The 26047-nt window shown below is 42.8% G+C and overlaps 1 protein-coding gene across 1 annotated transcript in view; it reads left to right on the forward strand.

The window, feature by feature from the left end:
• Window positions 1-26047, forward strand: part of ZPLD1 (zona pellucida like domain containing 1) — a 2178405-nt gene that overhangs the window by 1418081 nt on the left and 734277 nt on the right. The window lies entirely within an intron of this gene.

Genomic DNA, 26047 nt, shown 5'->3' on the forward strand with positions numbered 1-26047 from the left:
ACCACTCCAGAACTAAGGTTCTGTGTAGATTACCGGGGATTGAACTCAGTAACTAAGACTGATGCACATCCGATCCCTAGGGCGGATGAACTTATTGACCGGCTGGGAGCTGCCCAATACCTAAGTACCTTTGACCTTACTTCAGGGTACTGGCAGATCTCTCTTACAGATGGAGCAAAGGAAAGGTCAGCCTTCTCCACACCTGAGGGCCACTACCAGTTCTGTGTGATGCCCTTCGGGCTCAAGAATGCCCCTGCCACTTTTCAGCGGCTGGTGAACCAGGTCCTTTCCCGAATAGAGGCTTTCTCCGCTGCTTATCTGGATGACATTGCCGTCTTCAGCAGCAGTTGGAAGGACCATTTGTGCCACTTAAAGCTGTTTTCCAGGCCCTTAAAACAGGCTGGCTTAAAATCAAAGCTAGTAAATGTCAGATTGGGCAGGGGTCGGTTGTGTACCTGGGCCACTTGGTGGGCAGGGGAGCGGTGCAGCCCCTTCAGGCAAAGATTGAGGCAATCATGGCCTGGGAGCCCCCCAAGACCCAAACTGAGGTCCGAGCTTTCCTGGGCCTCACAGGTTACTACCGTCGCTTTGTGAAGGGGTATGGCACTATTGTGGCACCCCTCACTGAGCTCACATCCAAGAAACAACCTCAACGGGTAGTCTGGACAGAGGCTTGTCAGCAAGCCTTTGAGAAGCTGAAACAAGCAATGTGTGCAGCACCGGTCCTGAGGGCCCCAGATTTCTCCAAGGAGTTCATTGTCCAGACAGACGCATCAGAGCATGGCATTGGGGCAGTGTTATCGCAACTCAATGAAGAGGGTCTGGATCAACCTGTTGTCTTTCTGTCTAGGAGACTGCTTCCCCGGGAACAGAAGTGGAGTGCAATTGAGCGGGAAGCTTTTGCAGTGGTATGAGCTCAGAAGAAGTTGCGGCCATACCTGTTTGGCTCGCACTTCCTGGTTCAGACCGACCATCGACCCCTTCGTTGGCTGATGCAAATGAAGGGGGAGAATCCCAAGCTGTTGAGATGGTCCATCTACCTACAGGGAATGGACTTCCGGGTGGAATATCGGCCTGGATTGGACCACGCCAATGCAGACTGTCTCTCTAGGTATTTCCGCCTTAGTGATGAGGACTCCCAAGGGGTTGGGTAGCTCTCCCCACTTTCAGCTGGGGGGACGCATGTTAGACCTGTCTACCCTTTGGGTGGTCCCTCCTATTATTTATTTATTTATTTTTGTCCCCTTTTTGCCCCTCTATCCTTTCATTTTTTGATGTCCACTGCAATTTTTAGGTGTTGACCTGGGGGTTAGGTACTCCTTGACCCCATGGTTCCTCATAGGCCTAGAAATCCCTCCTTTTTCTGAGGGCAAGCTTAATTACACAAAATGGTGGCCAGTAACTGCCATAACTGCTACTTCAGGAAAGGGACCGAAAGGATAGCATAGGGATGCTCCATAACCTTCCGGCTGGTTCTAGTAGCCTGAGGCCTCCTATATAAAGGCCAGTGGGAGGGCAGCCATTTTGTAGTGACCAGTGAGTTGTCGTGGAGTGGAGCAGAGAGGAGAGAATCTTGTGAGAGTCCAGGCTGTGGAGGAGGAGGCTGGCACTGTGGAGAGAGAGGGGGCTTGGCTGCCTTCAGAGGCTGCTACCCCTTCCTGTGATGCTACCCCAAGCCCATTAATCTGACCTCACGCAGTCTCTGGCACTTGAAACCACCATTCGACTGAAGGAAACAGTTCTTGAGTGGAACTTCGGGTGGAAGATTAATAGAGACCTAACCGGACTGCTGAGGGTGAGTGGGGCTACCTTCTGAATGGAGCTGTAGCCCTGGGAAAACTCCTTTTGGGTTAGACATCTACCTACACCCAGCGCTAATAATTCCCTCGTTGCCCTACTGAGACCCGCTTGACCCGCTAGACGGCGCAGCCAGACTGACCTGGAAGGTGACCTCACTATTACACCGCCAGAGTCCTTGAGGTGGTAGCGCCTGCAGGATAAGCGCCGACGGCGAACTAGTGACCGGTTCCCCGGGGTCCGAGAAGGGTCTGATGAAAGGCCGGGGCTTCAAGAAAGGAGACGTCCCCACAAACGAAACTGTGGAAAAGGGGCCGGCACTGTCAGGGTGTGCCCAGCGTCCTTGAGGTGGTTGCTAGGCCACGGAGACCGGAGTAGCGTCCCGCCCTGACGTGAGGAGGAGGAGCGGGGGTGGGCCGTGAGGCGGTGCGTCTTGCCTTGAGGGAGGAACGGAGGCAGAGACGCGCCGGAGAACCCGGCATCACGCTGCGCTTCCGCGAGAGCGCGGGGCATATGGTGCCGATCTTGGAAGGGGAGTTCTATTTGATAATAAACTTTCATTCGTAAGCCATGCTAACGCGGTTGTCTCTGCATCTTTTTTCACTCTGAGAATGATTAAGAAACTATTGCCGTTTCTCCCACCCTTTGCAGGCAAAACCTTGATGTCAACCTTGGTCTTATCCAAGGTTGACTACTGCAATGGTCTACTATTAAACGCTCAAGCACAAGTTCTGAATAAGCTACAACTTGTCCAGAACTCTGCGGCCAGAATCTTAACTCATACCTCAAAATTTTCATCCATCTCTCCCACTATTCGGCACCTGCACTGGCTTCCGATCAGGAGCCGTATTAAATTTAAGGCCTTATGTATCACCTATAAGGCCAGGAACAGCACAGGCCCAGAGTTTTTAAGGCAAGCCTTCTCTGCAGATACGCCCAAAAGAGCGTTGCACTCCTCTTCTGCTAATTTGCTACCAATTCCCCGCACTAAAAAAGTGAACTGGGGGATAGGCGATTCACGGTCGCTGCATCTAGGCTGTGGAGCACTCTCCCCCTACACATAAAATCATGTCCTTCCCTCATGATCTTCCGGAGGCAATTAAAGGCTTGGCTCTTCAACCAGTAGTCCTGAGCCTACGCACCTGATCTGAACAGCGCCGAGACACCCTAGGGTATTTGTTGTGCTTAACAAATTTCATAAATAAATAAATAAAATAATAGTTGCAGCCTGGGAGCGCCGTAAACAGGTGACAGTTTTACCCTCGGGAGGGGGGCTTGCTCCAGTGACTGGTGAAAGAGGAATTTAACCCCCACCCTTAGCCAGTGTACGAGACGTGCGCTGAGGTTTCCCGGCAGGAGGGAGCAAAGGTTAGCTGAGAGAAAGGGAGGGGGGAGAAAGACAAATGACCTCTGTGACAGTTGCTAACCACAAGTAAAGTGCTGTATTTATTTTTCCTCTGAAATTGGGGATAATCGTAGGAGCAGTGCATGACCCAATATTCTCTGAGCGTCAAGCCCTCCTTTCACGAATGAGGTGTTCTCTTACTGTGGTTAAACCGGGAGTACGCTAGCTCTTCTGAAGTAAAAGAAGGCTCTGACTGTGCTAATTGAAAACCCCTTTTGCATGCATACTTTGCACTAATGAAATAATGTAATCTACTGCATGTTTAGACGCTACTCGGATAGACAGTTGTTAAAACCAAATGCTCAATGTAAACTAAGGGTTTTTGATCGCCTGTATTTACTCCTAATGCTTTTAATGAACAATTCTAAGCTTCTGCTGGTGCCGTGAAAAAGTAGGGTTCACTGGTGTGACTGGAGCTTTTGCTCTAATTGAAATAGTAATGCAGGAATGCTAATGGTGAAATTTTATGAAAAGATGACATGTTATTATAAATGCAGGAATGCTAATGGTGAAATACTATGAAAAGATGACATGTTGTTAAAAATGCAGGAATGCTAATGGTGAAATTCTATGAAAAGATGACATGTTATTATAAATGCAAATAAGAGAAATCTGAAGGAAAGATAAAGCTTTTCCTACTTTTATAAAATACGGTGTAGTGTCATTATTTTTGAGTGGATGGTCGCCAGGTTATTATAAGGGTGATACGCAAGCTTTACACTAATTGCCTTTGGGATTGACCTTCCTGCACTGTGCCAGGCTACCCTTTGTGATCTGGAGACCCCAGGTCCAACACTGGGTATTTGAATATGTATGAAAAATGAGAGGGAAACACAGCCATTTTGAGATTTTAGTGTTTGAGGTATACTTCTGAGGTGTGAGATTGAGACAGAATTTACTGTACAACAGTTTTCTAGAAGGTGAGTTGTTAATTTGTAAGGAGAACTCTGTTGTTCACTTTAAGTTAATAGGAAAAATGTTTTCTGTTAGTTATTTAATGTTTTTCTGTTATACTTATGGATTGAGTAGGGCAACATCAGATGCAGTGCTTTATATTGCTAATACTTGCTTGATAATATACATTGTCCAGGAAAACACAGCCATTTTGTGACTATAGTGTCTGAGGTACTTTTATGTGGACATTTTGGTGTTCAATTTCTGGTGTGAGATTTACACAGTAGTAACTCTTCTTATAGAATTTAATAATTTTTCTCTGCCCTATCTCACTCTTACCCTGCAACATCTCACTGTCTTTTTCTTTCTTTTAATAGTGCACTTACATCAATAATGGTTGACATAGTTATAGAATTTTTTGGGACTGTTATTGAAGATGTTCCTGTTGATGAGAGTAATCCTGAAGGAGAGCTTTATGATGGAGGAGATGACTTGGACGATTTCTATGATGAATCCTTGGATTCAGATTTAATGGAAGCTTTGGAGTTCATTGAGTTTGAGGATTCTTGTTGGGAGATTTTCAATATTGACATTGCTGATGATGCAATCTTAGACGATCATTCCTAATAAAAAATTTAAATTTAGTAAATAAATATTGTATGAGAATTTATACTTAACTAAATGTAATTTATGAGGTAGTAGAAGGAAATCATGCAGTAAGCGCTGTTTCTCTTTCTTTTAATAGTACACTAACATAAAATGATGAATGAACATGAGGAGCCTACCAACATCTTCTTTGAAATAACAGCAACGTTTACTGAGGCAACTTATTCTGAGGTGTATATTGATCCTATAGATGAAACAAATCAAGAAGAGCATGAAGCAGATACCATGGCCGATTTTTTTGATGAAACACTAGATATGGAATTAATGGAATGTGTAGACGTAGTCGAGTTTGACGAATCATTTTCAGACACTTTGATGGATGACATTTCTGATGAAGAAATCCTACAAGTTCTTTTAGATTTTGAAAATTATAATAAATAAATTTTAATTTAGTAAATAAAAAAAGTTTTGAAAACTATACTTATTTAAATGTAATTTATGAGGTAGTAGCAAAGTGATACAATTTTGTGTTCTTCATGTCCTGTATCCTTTCTGTCACTGACTGTCTCTGATGCACTAGTTTACAACATAAGTAAGTATATAGAACAGCAAGTGTGTTTCACCAGAGTAGGAACTCATGATCCCCTACGCCAATTCTGACCACACATTGAGAAAGGAAGGAATCATGTGAACAAATCTGTGTTTTTTTTTTTTTTTTTGGGCCGTTACTGACCGGTAAATGCCTTTTCCTATGTAGGAGGCATTTATTTACAGATTTGGTATTTTTACTGACTCTGCATTTACCGAATCGGTAAAATTACCAAATCGGTAAATACAGACTCGGTAAAAATACCAAATCTGTAAATTCTAATGTAGGTAGCACTGTTGATAGTGCTAGAGGCATCTAAGAATTTGTTATTTACCACTCAATACAATTGGGTGGTAAATAAAGAATTCCAGCGTGCATGCACATCTGTGCATGCACACCTGTGCCATGTGGCACACATACATTCCCTAAGGGCATGTATGTGTGTCACATTTCACACAAGTCAAAAACAGGGGTGCTACAGGGTGTCAAAGTGACACCCTGTTCCCCCTGGCAGGATTCAGTATTTACCGATTCGGTAATTACCGAATCGGTATTTGCCATTGATTCCTATGGGCTTCAAGGCCCATAGGAATCAATGGCAAATACAGATTCGGTAATTATCGAATCGGTAATTACCGAATTTTACCGAATCGGTAATTAATTCGGTAAAAATACCTACATCCCCATTGCCAGTTCGGTATTTAAGAAGTGGTAATCTGGGATTACCTACATTGGGCCCTTGGTATTTATGAGTAGGTAAATCGAGATTACGTACATCTGGCCCATTGAGTTGTAACATATTTATATACATATATTACATTTCAGTGCTTTGGAAGTAGTACAGTATACTATAGGTAAACACCTTATAGGTTTATGCTGTACCACATTCTTATAGTTTTGCACTTTGACATTCACTATGACAAAATTTTACATACAAACATAGACATTTACAGCCTGATTCATGAAAAACTGCATTTGCGAGTCTCAAATAGCGATAAAATGCGAACTGCTATTGAGAACTCGCAAATCATAATTCATGTACATTACGGGGAAAAAAAAGCGACTCGCACGCGGGCGCTAAATCCGTTAGCGACTAACTATAATCGCAGAATAATCGCTATTTCCGGCTACCTGCGTCGGGAATGCGAGTCGCAATCTCGTGCGATCGGGAATGCGAGTCGCAATCTCGTGCGATCGGGAATGCGAGTCGCAATCTCGTGCGATCGGGAATGCGAGTCGCAATCTCGCGCGATCGGGAAAACGGGAAGTCGCTTTTCGAGCACAGTGATGACATCACAACCAGGAAGCAGGCAGTTCCCACCCCCAAACACCACAGTGAGGCAAACCTCGAGGGAGCAAGTCGGAAAGCAGCAGCCAAACTAGTGATAGCGACTTTACTACCAAACTGCTGCCATGTCTGAGGAACCTGTTCCTGGCCCCAGCAACAGCGCAGGGCGTAAGAGGAAGCTGAAGTTCTCAGAGCAGGAGCTCGAGAACCTGATAGAAGGGGTGGTGGCCAACCACGACAGACTCTTCGGGATCAACTCCAGGAAGGTCCCAGAGCAAGACAAACGGAGGATCTGGCTGGGAATAGCCTCCAGTGTGAACTCCGTGGGTGTGGCCGATAGGTCATTGGAGGAGCTCAAGAAGCGATGGTATGACCTCCGAGTTCGTGCCAAGGAGAGGGTGGCGGAGCGCCTTGGAGAGGCATCGGGCACTGGAGGTGGCGGACCTACAGTCCCTCCCAACACACCCTTGGAGGACCAGGTCGAGAACACCCTTGAGAGGGAGGCGTGTGTTGGCGTCACACCTCTGGACTCCTCCCGCCCCACCCAAGACACCCAAGGTAAGTGGCATGCGACTGCGACCCTGTCCCCTATGACCGTCCCTGACCAAATAGGCTCACATAATGGCCCTTAGTCATGCCTTTGTTGCGCATCAGGAAATGCCCTGAAGCATTGTGGGAGATATAGTATGTCCACAATGTAGTAGTACCACAATGCAGCCAGACAGGTTCCAAAGTACGCAAATCCACAGCCATCCAGGGAATGTCACCCAGCATGCATGTAACATCAGCACGTCTGGCAGTCACATGCAACTAATGAGTATCCACTTACCCCCACAGGTGGCGCAGAAAGCAGTGACAGCGAGAGGCTGCAGATAGATGAGGAGGCCCAGGAGGAGGATTCACAACCGGAAACCCAGGCACCAGCCCCTGCCGCTGCAACAACACCAGCAGCCAGGCCCCCCACCGTTGTGGCCCCTGCATCTGCCGTTCCAGCCGCAGCCAAAGCCAGGCCCCCCACCGTTGTGGCCTCTGCATCTGCCGTCCCACCCGCAGCCAGAGCCAAGCCCCCCACCGTTGTGGCCTCTGCATCTGCCGTTCCACCCGCAGCCAGAGCCAGGCACCCCACTAATGTGCCTCCAGTCCCTGCCGCACCAGCAACGCCTGCTGTGACACCACCTGCAGCTGGTGCTACGACATCTGGGCCTGCGACAGCGGCAACACAGCGGCCAGCCACTGTGACAGGCCAGCAGAGCAGGCGTGGGAGTTCTCGTCGTCACACCACAGCTCCAATCAGCAGGAGGGGCAATGGACAGCGCCATGCCTGTTTGAGCGTAGAGAGGCGCATGCTCAGGATCCATCAACGCCAGTCACAGCAGCAAGGTGCCATACAGCTCCAGCTGCACAAAATTGGGCGCAATGTGGCGGGAGTGGGAGACCGCATGGACCGCATGACGGCGGCCATGGGCCGCATGACTGCAGCCATGGAGGCAAACACTGCTGCGATGATCAAGCAGCGCAGTGCAGCAAGGCGGCGCCACCACCAGCTCATGAGCCGGCTGGCCTCCTACAGCAGGTCAAATTATGTGGCTGCAAATGCTACCTCACAGTTGTCGCGCCGGTCACTCACACAACAGCACCAACTAGTTCAGTGCTGTGAGGACATCACCAGGGTCCTGGAGCACCTAACCACCGCGGTAACGGCACTACACCCTCCTGCTCTACCTGCCACTGTAGGGGGTGACGATGGCAGTGAGGGGGCTTCCAGCGTTAGCAGCCAATCTGCCACACTTGTTCCGCCACTTAGGCGCAGCACCAGGGCAACCCCTGGTTCAGGTGCCCCGGAAGAGGATGAGCCTCTGAGGCGCCTGGGCATAACGCGCAGGAGGCGCACTTGACTCTGTCAGGAAAACACTGGCACAGGCTGACTATAAGCCTGCCATGTACTTTCACAATGCAGTATGAAGGAATACTGTTAGTTGTAAATAGTTGTAGTGATTACCTTTTTCTTGTGAATGAAACAAATATATTTATTTTGCAGCACACATTAGCCTTGTGTAATCATTACATTTTGCATGCAATTGTGATATGTGGGGTGGGGGAAGAGGGTGGGCTAGAAATTGTTCTGTGTGATGTGGTTGCGACGTCTGTGCCCTTCAGCTGGGTTCTCCCCGCGTGCATGGTGCGCATGTGCTGGTGGCCGGTCGTCCCCTTCTGATTCACTGCCTGAGATCTCAACAGGTATCCGGCGCTTGGTTGCAATGTTATGAAGCATTGCACAGACAGCCACAATGCGGCAGCAGGCAGCAGGACTGTAATACATGGCCCCACCTGTCTTGTGCAGTATACGGAACCTGCTCTTGAGCAGGCCAAATGTCCTTTCTATACAGTTCCTTGTCCGGATGTGCGCAACATTGTAGCGCCGTTGCTGAGGTGTGGCAGGGTTGAGGTAAGGGGTCAGGAGGTATTCCCGTAGGGCGTAGCCACTGTCACCTGAATGAGAGGAGCAGATGTTGATTGCCTGTGCAGCCCAGTGACTTCATTGCAATGTGACATTGTCGACAAAGTGTACTTACCAAGTAGGTGTCCTTCCCCAAACTCTCCCCTGAGCAGTCGTGTGTGGAGTCCGCTGTGCCTGAAGATAAAGGAGTCATGGGTACTCCCTGGGTACTGGGCGACAATGTCAGTGATGATGGTCTTGGCATTGCAGACCATCTGTATGTTGAGGGAGTGGTAGGACTTCCTGTTGCGGTACATATACTCCGTGGCAGCTGTTGGGCAGATGGCGACGTGGGTACAGTCTATGCAGCCGAGAACATGGGGAAAATGGGCTACATTGTAAAATTGAAGTTTTGTCAGGTCCAATTCCTGTTGGCTCGTGGGAAATGTGATGTGGCGGTGGAGCTGGGTGAGCATGGCGTCAACGAAAGTGTGGAGGCAGCGTGAAATGGTGGGCTGGGATATCCCCCCAGCAGCCGCTACTATGCCCTGGAAACTGCCGGAGGCCAGGAGGTGCAGGCTGCACAATACCTGCACATGTGTAGGCACCGAATTGTTTCGCCTTGTTGGGTGCTGCATGAGGGGGTCAAGTTCATGTATCAGCCAGATGATCATTTCCCCATTCAGCCTGTATTTGGCATATATCTGTTCTCTGGTTTGGCCCAGCAAGGTGACCCGCTGCCGGTAAATCCTTTCCTGCCTCATGCGTCTCCTCCGTGCTGCTCGCTGTAGCCTTCGCCGCCTCACCACCATGTACATTCCTGGCATTGTGGAACGCCTAATGCTGCTGCTGAATGTCCTTATGTGTGATTGGTCAGGCCTGGACCTGTTGGTGATTGGCCAACTGTTTTTCAAATTTTACTTAATCATGGCTTTTATGGTTACCACCTGCTTTGAGTTGTCCTTAATTTGCGCCGCGCAAAAGTGCGATTTAGGGGTTTTTCGCTATTGTATATTTTTCATGAATGCCGATAGAGAATAAATTGCGTTTCGCTATTCATTTAGCAGGTTCCGTGGTTGGTCGCTATTTCCGTATCGCTAATGCTCGACTACCGGGAATCTGCGACTATTATAGCATAATCGCTATTATAATCGCTATTCTGTGTTTGCGAATTCGCTATTTTGTTCTTGAATGCCAATTCCGTATTTTGCACCCGCAATTGCATTTTCGCAGCCATTGCGGGCGCTATTTCGCTTCATGAATCAGGCCGTTAGTTCTTTCTTTAACCAGTAGAGGTAGTTCTAAAAATTTTTTTTGGTTTTGTTTTGCTTGAAAAACGTAGAAAAATGAACTTTTTACATAAATAATTGTTCAACAGGAACAAACTATGAAATTGAACGAAAAAAATTATTTGGTGCATCTGTGGTTCCTGTTCTTCTGTAAAATTACTTCAATGGACTGTTGTCCGAAGGCTACTAATTTACTGCAATTTATGCATTGCATCATTAAATTTTTCAGTTCTGGCTGAATGTTTGCCACCATTGAAGATGGCATTGGTGGTACTCCGGTTCTTGCTGTAGATGTACTAGGAGAAGAGTCCTCCTCCTGAGATCTTTGCACCACAGCTCTGCTCCAATTATTGGGGTGCATATTTTTTACATGGCGTTCCATGCTGTGGGTTCCAAATAAATATTTCTTATTTGGATTTCCTCTTGATAACACTGTGTCACTGATCTTGCAGGTGACCAGTGGTGCAGTTACTTTCTTTTGATGTTCTGGAAAACTGAAAATTGTCCAGACTATGGACTCCTTCTTCTTACTTGGGTGAGGGTCCTCTTCAACAAACTCTTCATTAGAAGAATGGTCAGACTCTGGATGTTCAGCCATTTGGAAGTATTTTTTTGTAGCTAGGAGCTGTAGAAAAAAGGTGTTGCTTCTCTGAAAGCCAAAGAAGAATGGTGAACATGGGAGGGGTTTTTCAACAATTGGAGTAGGAAGTATTATAAACCAATTAAATCTTTTGGTTTAAGGTCACATGGTTGGACGTAAGCTTACGGAGCGCTTACGTTGCATTTACGGGGCGCTTACGTAAGCTAACGTTGCGTTTACGGGGCGCTTACGTCATCTTACGGAGCATTTACGTAATACGCACCCTCGCGAGATTTATAATTGCTTAAATAAAGTTATATATGGTCTTTAAAAGTTTAAATTAACATGTTCTTTATTATTCCAGATAATGTGTACCTTTACATTGTGCAATGAATACGTAGATATAACGATTTAAAGTTTATAAAACTTTCGGGGGTAAGACCGTGGAGCTTTTACGGTGCGCGGATGGAGCTCTTACGTTGCGTGCACGTGCGACGCACCCTCGTGAGATTTGTTACTACTTTAAAAAGTAATATACTGTTGTTAAAAGTTTGAAAAAAACATTTTCTACATTAAAGCAAATATTGTCTACCTTTAAAATCAACGTTAAAACGTAGACATTATGTTTTAGAAATGTTAAAAAATTTGTCGGGGTAAGAACTCAGAGCGTTTATGGTGTGCTTTCGGAGCGTTCACGGTGCGCGGACCCTGTAATCATATAAAAAAGAACTTGAAAATAAAAATATATATATTCACTGAAAAAACTATAGGTTTGAAGCCTTACAAATTAGGTATTAGCAATTAAAAAACCTTGCAAATTCACTAAAAAAAATAGGTTTCAGGTAATATATAGTTAGGTATTAGCATTTAAAAAACCTTGGAAATTCACTGAAAAAAACCATAGGTTTCAGGTCATATATAGTTAGGTAATAGCATTTAAAAAACCTTGGAAATTCACTGAAAAAACCACAGGTTTCAGGTCATATATAGTTAGGTATTAGCATTTAAAAAATTCACTGAATAAACCATAGGTTTCAGGTCATATATAGTTAGGTATTAGCATTTAAAAAACCTTTGAAATTGCTCCTATATAGTTAGTTGGACTAACTATATTTCGCGCACCCGCAATCCACTGTTGATGATGTCACATATTACATCACTCATGACATGGTCAGTGACATCACTGATGACATCACTGATGACATCTCAAATGACATCACTGATGACATCACTGATGACATCTCAATTGACATCACTGATGACACCATTCATGTGATAATACGATGCACCTCCACACACTCTAATCTAACCTTTGATACACCCAGTCTTAAATACAAACTACCATTCTTGAAACCATTGACACACCAATACCAGTTACTACATACGCACTCACTGATTCCTAGGTCTACACACACATCCACTCATTCACCCATACAATCACTCATACATACAGTCACTCATCAATACAATACTATCATATGCACTTATACACCTATAGAGACACTCACACACTTTCACTCATCCATGGAGTTTCTCACACACCTAGTCAGTCATGCAAAGAATGAATCATACTCCCATTTCCTCATCTATACAGTTATACACACAACACCTTACTTATTCAAACATATACTAACACATACTTACTCTCTTAAACAATCACTGATACAAGTACACATTGATCCATACAGCCACTTGCATATTCACTGGCTCTCATGTATAGTCATTTATATATACCAACTCTCACATGCACATGCACTGTTTTACATATGTACTTACTTGGACATGTAGCACTGAGATATACATTCACTCACCAACACACCAATGCACACAGTAAACCACCCATACAGCTGTTTCCATATGCACTCTTGAACTCATACACCTAGTGAATCAACTGCTCACACATCTATGCACAGAGTCACACACCTCCCAGTCACCCACACACACTCAGTCTCACATACAAATACTTGGGCAACCAATCAATGACCCATATAGCCACTCATATAGCTACTGATCAACACATACAGCATCTTACACAACAGACATACTGATGTACACATTCAGACAATCTACTCACTAACCCATGCATTCAGTAAGACACATTTAATCACTCACTCATACAGTCAGTCACACGCCTACTAAATCCTTCATCCAGACACTTATACATCTACTCATTCTTCAATATGTAAAACATATTTAAACTTTACAGAAACACACAGTCACTGGATGATGTCATCAGTGATGTCATTTGAGATGTCATCAGTGATGTCATCAGTGATGTCACTGACCATGTCATGAATGATGTAATATGTGACATCATCAGCAGTGGATTGAGGGTGCGCGAAATATAGTTAGTCCAACTAACTATATAGGAGCAATGTCAATGGTTTTTTAAATGCTAATACCCAACTATATATGACCTGAAACCTATGGTTTTTTCAGTGAATGAATATATATATCTATATATCTATATATCTATATATCTATATCTATATATCTATATATATATATATATTACCTACTGGCGATAGCCAGTAGGTATATATAGTTAGGATTTTTTTCCTATGGGATTTTTGAAAATTCTATGTCAAATAACTTTGGCGTTTGAGGACAGAATTGGCTGAAATTTTCAGAAAAATGGAACATTTTGTTTCTGAGCAGCCCCTGAAAATTTGGGGGGGTTTCGTCAAGGGGGGGCCGAGAAAAAAGGGGGGTCCCAAAACGTGTTTTTCCCATGCAATTTTCCATAGGGCGGTTGGCCTCACTTTTAGCCCGAACGGCTGAATGGATTTACACCAAACTTGGCAAAATTGTAGGGACTGGTAGCCCGATGTGCCTTTGCTATGTCTCAAGATATAGGCTCCAGTGGTTTTTACGAAAATTACCTTTGAAAAATATATATTGGGCTACATTGGGCTATATATATGTTGGAGCCCAAATGTAGCCCAATGTAGCCCAATGTAGCCCAATGTAGCCCAAAGATGGCCACCAGAGACAAAAAAAACAAATGTAGCCCAAATATCAGCCAGATGTAGCCCAACTATAGCCCAATGACAGAATGTCCCAGAGTGTTCTAAAGAACAACTAGAGTGCTAACAGTCCTACTTATTACAAAGGTATGACACACCTGAAGCCATCTTGATTGGAATAAAGTGGTAACTCTTAAAACATTTAATTTAAAAAGGAACAAAATGAGGGGGTTCATTTTGCCATAGAAAGTATGATTAGCGAATATATGACGAAATCCCGCATACCATCAGTCCGCATCCGCAAAAAAAATCCTGCATGTACTATTAGGCCGCAAATTAAAATAACGAAAACTTTTAGAACAAATATGCCTTTAGCATACACTAAACAACTAAACTACCCTAAACCCTAAAACACTACCCCCAGCATGACACTACACTACACAAACAGTACAACACTACCCTAAACCCTAAAACACTACCCCAGCATGACCCTACACTACACAAACACTACAACACTACCCTAAACCCTAAAACACTACCCCCAGCATGACCCTACACTACGCAAACACTACAACACTACCCTAAACCCTAAAACACTACCCCCAGCATGACCCTACACTACGCAAACACTACAACACTACCCTAAACCCTAAAACACAACCACCAGCATGACCCTACACTACGCAAACACTACAACACTACCCTAAACCCTAAAACACTACCCCCAGCATGACCCTACACTACGCAAACACTACAACACTACCCTAAACCCTAAAACACTACCCCCAGCATGACCCTACACTACGCAAACACTACAACACTACCCTAAACCCTAAAACACTACCCCCAGCATGACCCTACTCTACGCAAACACTACAACACTACCCAAAACCCTAAAACACTACACCCCAGCATGACCCTACACTACGCAAACACTACAACACTACCCTAAACCCTAAAACACTACCCCCAGCATGACCCTACACTACACAAACACTACAACACAACCCTAAACCCTAAAACACTACCCCCAGCATGACCCTACACTACACAAACACTACAACACTACCCTAAACCCTAAAACACTACCCCCAGCATGACCCTACACTACACAAACACTACAACACAACCCTAAACCCTAAAACACTACACCCCAGCATGACCCTACACTACGCAAACACTACAACACTACCCTAAACCCTAAAACACTACCCCCAGCATGACCCTACATTACGCAAACACTATAACACTACGCAAAACCCTAAAACACTACACCCCAGCATGACCCTACACTACGCAAACACTACAACACTACCCTAAACCCTAAAACACTACCCCCAGCATGACCCTACACTACACAAACACTACAACACTACCCTAAACCCTAAAACACTACCCCCAGCATGACCCTACACTACGCAAACACTACAACACTACCCTAAACCCTAAAACACTACCCCCAGCATGACCCTACACTACGCAAACACTACAACACTACCCAAAACCCTAAAACACTACACCCCAGCATGACCCTACACTACGCAAACACTACAACACTACCCTAAACCCTAAAACACTACCCCCAGCATGACCCTACACTACGCAAACACTACAACACTACCCTAAACCCTAAAACACTACCCCCAGCATGACCCTACACTACGCAAACACTACAACACTACCCAAAACCCTAAAACACTACGCCCCAGCATGACCCTACACTACGCAAACACTACAACACTACTCTAAACCCTAAAACACTACCCCCAGCATGACCCTACACTACGCAAACACTACAACACTACCCTAAACCCTAAAACACTACCCCCAGCATGACCTTACACTACGCAAACACTACAACACTACCCTAAACCCTAAAACACTACCCCCAGCATGACCCTACACTACGCAAACACTACAACACTACCCAAAACCCTAAAACACTACACCCCAGCATGACCCTACACTACGCAAACACTACAACACTACCCTAAACCCTAAAACACTACCCCCAGCATGACCCTACACTACGCAAACACTACAACACTACCCTAAACCCTAAAACACTACCCCCAGCATGACCCTACACTACGCAAACACTACAACACTACCCTAAACCCTAAAACACAACCCCCAGCATGACCCTACACTACGCAAACACTACAACACTACCCTAAACCCTAAAACACTACCCCCAGCATGACCCTACACTACGCAAACACTACAACACTACCCTAAACCCTAAAACACTACCCCCAGCATGGCCCTACACTACGCAAACTCTACAACACTACCCTGAACCCTAAAACACTACCCCCCAGCATGACCCTACACTACGCAAACACTACAACACTACCCTAAACCCTAAAACACTACCCCCAGCATGACCCTACACTACGCAAACACTACAACACTACCCAAAACCCTAAAACACTACCCCCAGCATGACCCTACACTACGCAAACACTACAACACTACCCTACACCCTAAAACACTACCCCCAGCATGACCCTACACTACGCAAACACTACAACACTACCCTAAACCCTAAAACACTAGCCCCAGCATGACCCTACACTACGCAAACACTACAACACAACCCTAAACCCTAAAACACTACCCCCAGCATGACCCTACACTAAACAACCACCACAACTCTACACTACACTAACACAACACTACACTACACAACACTACACTACACAATCACTAACCCACGAAAAAAGTAACACAAACCCTCTTACCTCTCTCGTCATCGTGGTTTTCACAACGCAAATGCATTTACCATACATGCCTTTAAAACGTAATTCTTTGTAAAGGCATGCGCGATAAATGCACATGCGTTTTGAAAAAATGCGGGATAATGGTATGCGAGGTCAATGACCTTGCGGGATAATGGTATGCGGACTGAAAGTCTGCGGGATAAAAAATGCGGGAAAATGGCTGCAAACCATGATTAGCAGCAGACTTCCCTGGTGAGCACTAGCTTTACTACAGTGATCTAATGAGCAACTAGAGTGCTAACATTCAGAATTTATGGCAAATGTGTGACACATCTGAATGCCTTCTTGATAGAAACAAAGTAAACAAGCATTGAAAATGCAATAGATCTCGCCCTCGTTTAAGTTAAAGCCATTCTGTTTGTAATGAGGTGGCTTTTTAGCTTTGCTTTTATTAGTGTTTTTAAAACTTTCATGTAAATAACATGCATATGTATGCATGCATTTATATTTATATAGATATGCAGATTATATATGTTTATATATGTATATTACCTACTGGCGATAGCCAGTGGGTATATATAGTTAGGATTTTTTCTCTATGGGATTTCTGAAAATTCTATGTCTAATAACTTTGGCGTTTGTGGACGGAATTGGCTGAAATTTTCAGGAAAATGGCACATTTTGTTTCGGAGCAGCTCCTGAAAATTTGGGGGGGTTTTGTCAAGGGGGGGCCGAGAAAAAAGGGGGGTCCCAAAACGCGTTTTTCACATTCATTTTTCCATAGGGCGGTTGGACTCACTTTTAGCTCGAACGGCTGAATAGATTTACATGAAACTTGGCAAAATTGTAGATATGGTTTGCCCGACGTGCCTTGGCTATGTCTCAATATATGTGCTCCAGTGGATTTTGAGAAATTAACGTTTAAAAAAATATATATATCTGTGACAGCGCTCCGGTTAGCGCCCCGGTTTGCGTACCTGACGCGTAACGGAACTTCGCGAAGCGAAGCTGATTGGCTCTCCGGTGTCTGTCAACATTCTAAACAGTCCGGAGCGGCCGCCATCTTGTCTCTCGGTAGGATCGAGAGACAAGATGTGGTGAAAAACGAATGGTGGGAAATGAAGGAAAGGGGGCAAGGTAAACCCCTCCTGACCCCTAGGATTGATGAGGGGGATATTAAAGTGCCCCGCGGGGCAAAAAATAAAAAATATTTTTTTTGCGATTTTACGCCGTAGAGGCGCGTCCCGGTACGCGAACCGGGCAGCTCACCAGGCAGCTAACCGGGCAGCTAACCGGCAGTGTAGCTGTCAACATTGTAAACAGTCCGGAGCGGCCGCCATCTTGTCTCTCGGTAGGTTTGAGAGACAAGATGTGGTGAAAAAAGAAGGGGGAAATGAAGGAAAGGGGGCAAGGTAAACCCCTCCTGACCCCCTAGGATTGATGAGGGGGATATTAAAGTCCCCCGTGATTTTTGAGGTAGAGGCGCTTCCCGGTACGCGAACCGGGCAGCTAACCGGCAGCGTAACGGGAGTCCGCCATCTTGTGTTTTTGGAGCGTCCGGTTCGCGTACCGGGTAGCGTCCCGGTAAGCGTAACAAGGGGAAAACCAAGAGAAACAGTAAAAAAAAAATGAAGGGAATAGATTTCCAGCAAACTTGGCAAAATTGTAGGGACTGTTTGTTTGATGTGCCTTTGCAAGGCCTCAAGATATGTTCACGTGTGGATTTTGTCTAATTAAGGTTAAAAAAAATATATATATCTGTAAGCGTGCTCCGGCACGCTTACGTTACGGGTTTTGTTTGCGCTGCAGAGCCGATACGTCACGGTTATGCGACGCGTCATGAGGCATCTCACGTGGCTACGTGATACGTCACGTAATAAAGAATATATTTTACAGCTATAGATATTAGCTTTTAAAAAACCAATGAAATACACTGAAAAAAACCATAGGTTATAGACCATATATAGTTAGGAATTTGCATTTACAAAACCTTGAAAATTCACTGAAAAAACCATAGGTTAGAGACCATATATAGTTAGCTGGACATTTTATTGACATAAAACCAATGAAATTCCATATATAGTTAGTTGCACTAACTATATATCGCGCACCCGCAATCCACTGCTGATGATGTCACATATTACATCATTCATGACATGGTCAGTGACATCACTGATGACATCACTGATGACATCTCAAATGACATCACTGATGACATCACTGATGACATCTCAAATGACATCACTGATGACATCATGACACACCAATACCAGTTACTACATACGCACTCACTGATTCCTACGTCTACACACACATTCACTCATTCACCCATACAATCACTCATACATACAGTCACTCATTATTACAACACTATCATATGCACTCATACACCTATGCAGACACTCACACACTGCCACTCATCCATGGAGTTACTCACACACTTAGTCAGTCCTGTAAAGAATCAATCACACTTCCATTTCCTCATCTATACAGTTAAACACAGAACACCATACTTCAGTGACATCACTGATGACATCACTGATGACATCTCAAATGACATCACTGATGACATCTCAAATGACATCACTGATGACATCATGACACACCAATACCAGTTACTACATACGCACTCACTGATTCCTACGTCTACACACACATTCACTCATTCACCCATACAATCACTCATACATACAGTCACTCATTATTACAACACTATCATATGCACTCATACACCTAGTCAGTCCTGTGAAGAATCAATCACACTTCGATTTCCTCATCTATACAGTTAAACACAGAACACCATACTTTTTCACACATATACTAACACATACTTACTCTCTTATACAATCACTGATACAAGTACACATTGATATGCACAGAGTCACACACCTCCCAGCCAGCCACACACACACTCAGTCTTCCATACATCCACTCATTCTTCAATATGTAAAACATATTTAAACTTTACAAAAACACACAGACACTAGATGATGTCATCAGTGATGTCATTTGAGATGTCATCAGTGATGTCATCAGTGATGTCATTTGAGATGTCATCAGTGATGTCATCAGTGATGTCACTGACCATGTCATGAATGATGTAATATGTGACATCATCAGCAGTGGATTGCGGGTGCGCGATATATAGTTAGTGCAACTAACTATATATGGAATTTCATTGGTTTTATGCCAATAAAATGTCCAGCTAACTATATATGGTCTCTAACCTATGGTTTTTTCAGTGAATTTTCAAGGTTTTGTAAATGCAAATTCCTAACTATATATGGTCTATAACCTATGGTTTTTTCAGTGAATATATATATATATATATATATATATATATATATATATATATATATATATTACCTACTGGCGGTCGCCAGTAGGTATATATAGTTAGGATTTTTTCTCTATGGGATTTTTGAAAATTCTATGTCTAATAACTTTGGCGTTTGTGGACGGAATTGGCTGAAATTTTCTGGAAAATGGAACATTTTGTTTCTGAGCAGCCACTGGAAATTTGGGGGGAGTTGGTCCAGGGGGGGCCGAGAAAAAAGGGGGGTCCCAAAACGTGTTTTTAACATTGAGTTTTCCATAGGGCGGTTAGCCTCACTTTTAGCCCGAACGGCTGAATGGATTTGCACGAAACTTGGCAAAATTGTAGGGACTGGTAGCCCGATGTGCCTTTTCTAGGTCTCAATATATGTGCTTCAGTGGATTTTGAGAAATTAACGTTCAAAAAAAGATATATATCTGTAACAGCGGACCAGGCAGCGCCCCGGTACGCGTACTTGACGCGTAACGGAACTTCGCGTAGCGAAGTTGATTGGCTCTCCGGTGTCTGTCAACATTCTAAACAGTCCGGAGCGGCCGCCATCTTGTCTCTCGGTAGGATCGAGAGACAAGAGGAGGTCAAAAGCGAAGGGGCAAATGACCTTAAGGGGGCATAGTAGATACTCCCTGACCCCCTAGGTTTGATGTGGAGGCTTTAAAGGGGCCCCGCTAAGCAAAAAAAAAAAAAATTTTTTTTTGTTTTTTTTCGTGGTTAGCGCCCGGTACGCGAACCGGGAAGCGTACTGGGGAGCGTATCACAATAAAAAATGAATGATAGACTTTTCAAATGCTGTATGTTAATTGATTGTTGGTTTTGTTGATTATTTTTTTTTTTTTTTAAACTTTTTTTATTGTGTTTCATAATTTATTAAACTTTCTAACATTTCATTGTCAGAAATTTCATAATCATGGAATATAGATTGTAGTCTCTGAGGTTGTAAAATGTCCTCATTTGCAAGGAGGTTATCTACTGCTTGCACACATTGCAGTAGTTCTTGGTCCCATGTTTCATCCATAAATTCAATCTCATTTGGATCAATGATTTCTGTGTTGGACTCTGGAAGGACAATTTCAAATGAAATGTTTTGTTCACTTTCCATTTTTCCTGAAATTTGCATAAAAAAAATATATATTAGTAGAGGTAGGGCACTGTTGGGATTAATTTTAGATAGGCAGTTTTTATCAGAGAATTTATCTTTGGGCAGTGTATAGTATCAGAGTGGAAGTAGGAATATAAAAAAGTGTATCTAAATTTATAAGTACTACAGAGGGATAGTATATAACTAACAGAAAAAGTTTGCCATATTAACTTAAAGTGCACAATATACTTCAGTTTTAAAAATAACAACTTACCTTTAAAAAGAAGTTGAAGTTATTAATGAAAATCCAAATGAAATGTACACCAGGAAGTAGTAGTCAAAATGGCTGTGTTTCCTTCTCTTCCTTTATATATATTCGGGTACATAACCAATCAAATATCATGTAAAAAAAGTAGAAAATGAAAGTAACATTTTAATTGGTTGTCAATTCCAACACTTCAGATGTGTTTTGTGAAGTAATTTACCTCACGGTATTTAGAGAGGACTACAGGCTAAATGGCTAAATGGAATTCCAATCAAATTTGTGAAAATGGTAGGGATTGGTATGTAGTATGAGCTATTCTATATTTGGTGAAATTGTCTCCAGTGGCTTTTCTGTGAACTACTTTCCCACCTTTTTTGATGGTGTGCTTCCCAGGAAGCGACCCGGTACGCGAACCGTTGAGCGCCTCGGTTCGCGGACCTTAAGCGTTCCGGGAGTCCACCATTTTGTGTTTCGGTCGAATTATGATACAAGATGGAGGGCAAATAATGTTCAGAATGGGTAGAAGGGGGCACGGTAGACTTATCTTGACCCCCTAGGTTTTGTGAGGGTGGCTGAGGAGGCCCATATGTGCGGAAAAAAAAACATTTTTTATAAAAATTTCGCGAGGTTAGCTCCCGGTACGCGTACCGGGTAGCGCACCAGGGAGCGTATTTTGTTGAAAATTAGTGAAAATAGTTAGAGTAAAAAAATAATTGTGAGTGATTAGATGTAGGGTAGCTCTGAGAAGAGCTTTTGGGTTTATGGTACATTTAGGTACTTATAAGTAGGTACCAATGCACATTCTTAAATTCAGAGTGAAAACTCTGTTGCCCTCATCTGAGAAGTGAACTCCATCTCCTCTGTAGATATCTTGCATGTAGTAACGCAAGTTATTGTTGTACAGGGAGCCCATTCCATGGTCTCTCATGTAAGCTGAAACAGATTTGTTTACATGCTTCCTCGACTTCTCAATTTGTGGACAAAATTGGTTTGACCACCTCCATTTCTGTCTTTGGCATATATTTGAATATACCAAGGCAGTCTGAGGAAAAAGTGCCATTAATTGCTCAAAGGTGTCCTTTAAAAGCATTTCCAGACCTACACCAGTCAAAGTGCCCAAGTCATTACCTCCACAGTGCACAATTAACAGGTCAGGTTTTGGCAAATGCATAAAGGTTTTCACCAATGGTATCAATTGGTGACATTTTAATCCTCTCTGGCCAAACCACTTAATTTCCACATCTTGTAAATTGAGGTTAGGTAAATTTCTGCTTTCAACGTACCTTTGAGCCCAGTGAATATAACTATGACCAACAATCCAGACAGAAAACATGGTGAGAGAAGGTTCTCCTGCAGTCAGATGAAGTGTGGCAATGAAATGGCAGTTGAAAAAATGTGAGTTTGAAATGAAAAAAACTGTGGAGTTTCTGTGTTCATGAAGTAGTAACAGTGATTGGTGGATTTTGATTGATGAAAACAGAAAGTTAGGGTGTAGAGATGTGTTCTTTGAAAGATGTATTTTGAGTGGTCAATAAAAAATCATTAAATGAAAGAAAGCACTGGATATGCAGGTGCACTGAGAGTTCAGAGTTCAATTGCAACATTGTTGTGTGAATTTGCAAACACCAGAGTTTCTCCAAGAGGTGGTTGCTATGGAAAATAGGCAGAAAGGGCAGAGGGGGAAGGGTTTTCATTTGAAAAAAAGTGAGGGAAGAGTTTTGATTGGGTGACATGAGAAATATGTGTGAAGAATTACACCATTTCTGTGCTTTTGATAGCTGCAGACTCTGGAGTGCATACCTTTTGCTCTGCTGAAGACAAATTGGTGTGTTTCTGAGACTGTTTTCAAACTCAAAGTATTTGCTAAGGTGAGAAAATATTTCTTTACTTTAGATAGAGAATAGTGTGCTTTAAGGAGAAAATTATGATTTATGTGGCGCAATTTGCTAGTAAATATGCTCTCACATGTGCATGGAAATTTTTGATTTTGAATGTTTCTGTTATATAGCCATGTTAAAAGTGACTCAACCATGCTGGAAAGTCAATCAAAAAATGATTTCATGTATTTTAATGACATTTTAAGTCATTTTCTGATGTGCAGTGTTTAGAAATTATGATTTGAAAATCGTTTTTGTGGAAAAGGAATTGTTTTTAAAATCATGACAAGGAAATAATGGTGTATGGTTATTTATAAGGCAATTGACTGTCCTTGATGTTATTTTTCTCATTTTAGTGTAAGACCTTTCTCTGTGGCGCAAATTGCTTGTAAATATGCTCTTACATGTGCATGAAAATTTTAATTATCAATGTTTGTGTTACATAGCCATGATAAAAGTGAACCAACCATGCAGGAAAGCCAATAAAAAAACGCTTTCATGTGTTTCAATGACATTTTAAGTCATTTTCTCATGTGCAGTTTTTTGAAATTATGATCTGAAAATCGTTTTTGGGAAAAAGGAATTGTTTTTAAATTCAAGAGAAGGACATAATGGTGTATGGTTCTTTATAAGGCAATTGACTGTCCCTGATGTTATTTTTCCCATTTTAATGTCAGACCTTTCTTTGTGGCGCAAATTGCTTGTAAATATGCTCCCACCTGTACATTGAAAATTTTGATTTTGAATGTTTATGTTACATAGCCATGTTTAAAGTGACCCTACCATGCAGGAAAGCCAATCAAAATACGCTTTTATGTGTCTTAAGGACAATTTAAGTAATTTTCCCATGTGTAGTGTTTTGAAGTTATGATTTGAAAATCGTTTTTGAGGTAAAGGAATGTTGTTAAAATTTATGTTCGCCATATGCCCCCAAATTTCTTTCTCAGGGTTGCAGCAGGGTGCTCTTGAGACACCCCTGCACTTTTGGAATAAATTCCTAATTTGTGATGAGCAAATTGTTAATCGCAAATTGCACCTTCATTTATATGAGCCTCCTAGCCCATGGAAATGAATGGGTAATTTGCAATTAGCAATTTTCTCATCGCAAATTTGGAATGGTAAAGAATCGCTATTTATTCCTTAAAATTCGCTTTTTTGGAAATGCAAAATAGTTATATGATACATATGGCGGTTGATGTCTAACAAGATAAGAAGCTTATGGATACATTTATGATGACTGGTGCAATGAAGTAGAAATCACTTACTTCATTGGTAGGCCTTTACAATAAATTATCTCCTCTGTATTCTTCATCAAGCATAACTTTAATCTGCAATCCTGAGTAGGCCTCACCTTAAACAAACCTCTGGATAGGCCACATCTTATTGTCATCCTGATTTAATCATTTATAATTCTAGGGACAGATTTATGATAGGTGTATACCTCTTTTGTGCCACTTAGAAAACATTGTCCATGGGGAAATGAATTAAAATGTCATTAAGACACATGAATGTGTTTTTTTTAAACGTTTGCAATTTTTTTGGGTCACTTTCAACATGGGTATGTGTCTGAAACAGTCAAAATCTAAATTTGCAATGCACTGGTGGGAGCATATTTACAAGGAATGTGCTTCATGGGGAAAGGTCTTATAATGTAATATGGGAAAAATGACATTAGAGATACTGAAATGCCTTATAGAGAAGCATACACCATTATGTCCTTGTCATAAATTTGCAAACCATTACTTTTCCCCAAAAACGATTTTCAAATTATATTTAGAAAACAGTGCACATGTGGAAATTACTTAAAATGTCAATAATTCAAAAATTGTGATTCCTTAAATGCAATGTATAAAAAAAAAATATGTAAAAAATGATATTAAGGATTTGGAAACTACCACCAACTTGTAGTTTGTGGTAATTTGCGAATTCTTTTCAAAAAGAATTTTTTTTTTTAAAAAAAAAAGGTCCCATATGACGCCCATACATGCCATTAGGGCATGTAGGTGTGCCATGTGCTCCCAAATTTCTTTTTCAGGGGTGCAGCAGGTTGTTCTTGAGATACCCCTGCACGCTTGAAAAAAATCCTATTTTGTGATGAGCTAATTGCTAATCACAACTTGCAACATTAATTCCTATGAGCCTCCTAGCCTATGGAAATGAATGGGTAATTTGCAATTAGCAATTTGCTCATTGCAAATTAGGAATAGTAAAGAATCGCTATTTATTCCTTAAAATTTGCTATTTATAATATGTAAAATATTTTGATGATACATATGGCAGTTCATCTGTAACAAGATAAGAAGCTTAGGGATAGATTTATGATGAGTGGCGCATCCCCAGGGATGTGACAGTCATCCTGCGCCACTGTTCCGCCACCCATGGTGTGCTGCATTTACAATGCGGCGCAGCATGGGGCAAAAAAGGCACAGATGTGTGACGCATCTGTGCTGTAAAGGTGGCGCATTGCTGGAGTTGTATCGTAAGTGCGATGCAGCTCCAGCAAGGATCAGGGGTGCCCCATCTATACAATGCTGCGTCAAGACCTATGCCAGCTTCAAGCAGGTGCAGGGTTTTGAAGCAGCTTTCTCCTATCTGATTGTAAATGCGGCACACCATGGGTGGTAAAGCAGTGGTGCACATTAACTGGTGCATGCCTGGGGATGTGCCATTTAATATAAATCTGCACTTTAACATTTGAGTATGTGCAGGGGACACAGAGTCGTTGAGGCTTATCCAAGGTTAAGAACAGATGAGTCCTGTCCAGTGAAAAATTAGACATAGGCTTCACCTGCTCAGCATCGCTGGACATGGCTAAATAATAGCTGCAAAATGTTACTCTTGTTAAATAATTTTACTATTATAATCTGTGAGATTTGTCTCTTACTCTGCAACATCTCATTGTTGTTGTCTTTCTTTAAA

The sequence above is a fragment of the Lissotriton helveticus genome, chromosome 8 (genome assembly GCF_964261635.1).
Source record: "Lissotriton helveticus chromosome 8, aLisHel1.1, whole genome shotgun sequence".
Classification (NCBI taxonomy): Eukaryota; Metazoa; Chordata; class Amphibia; order Caudata; family Salamandridae; genus Lissotriton; species Lissotriton helveticus.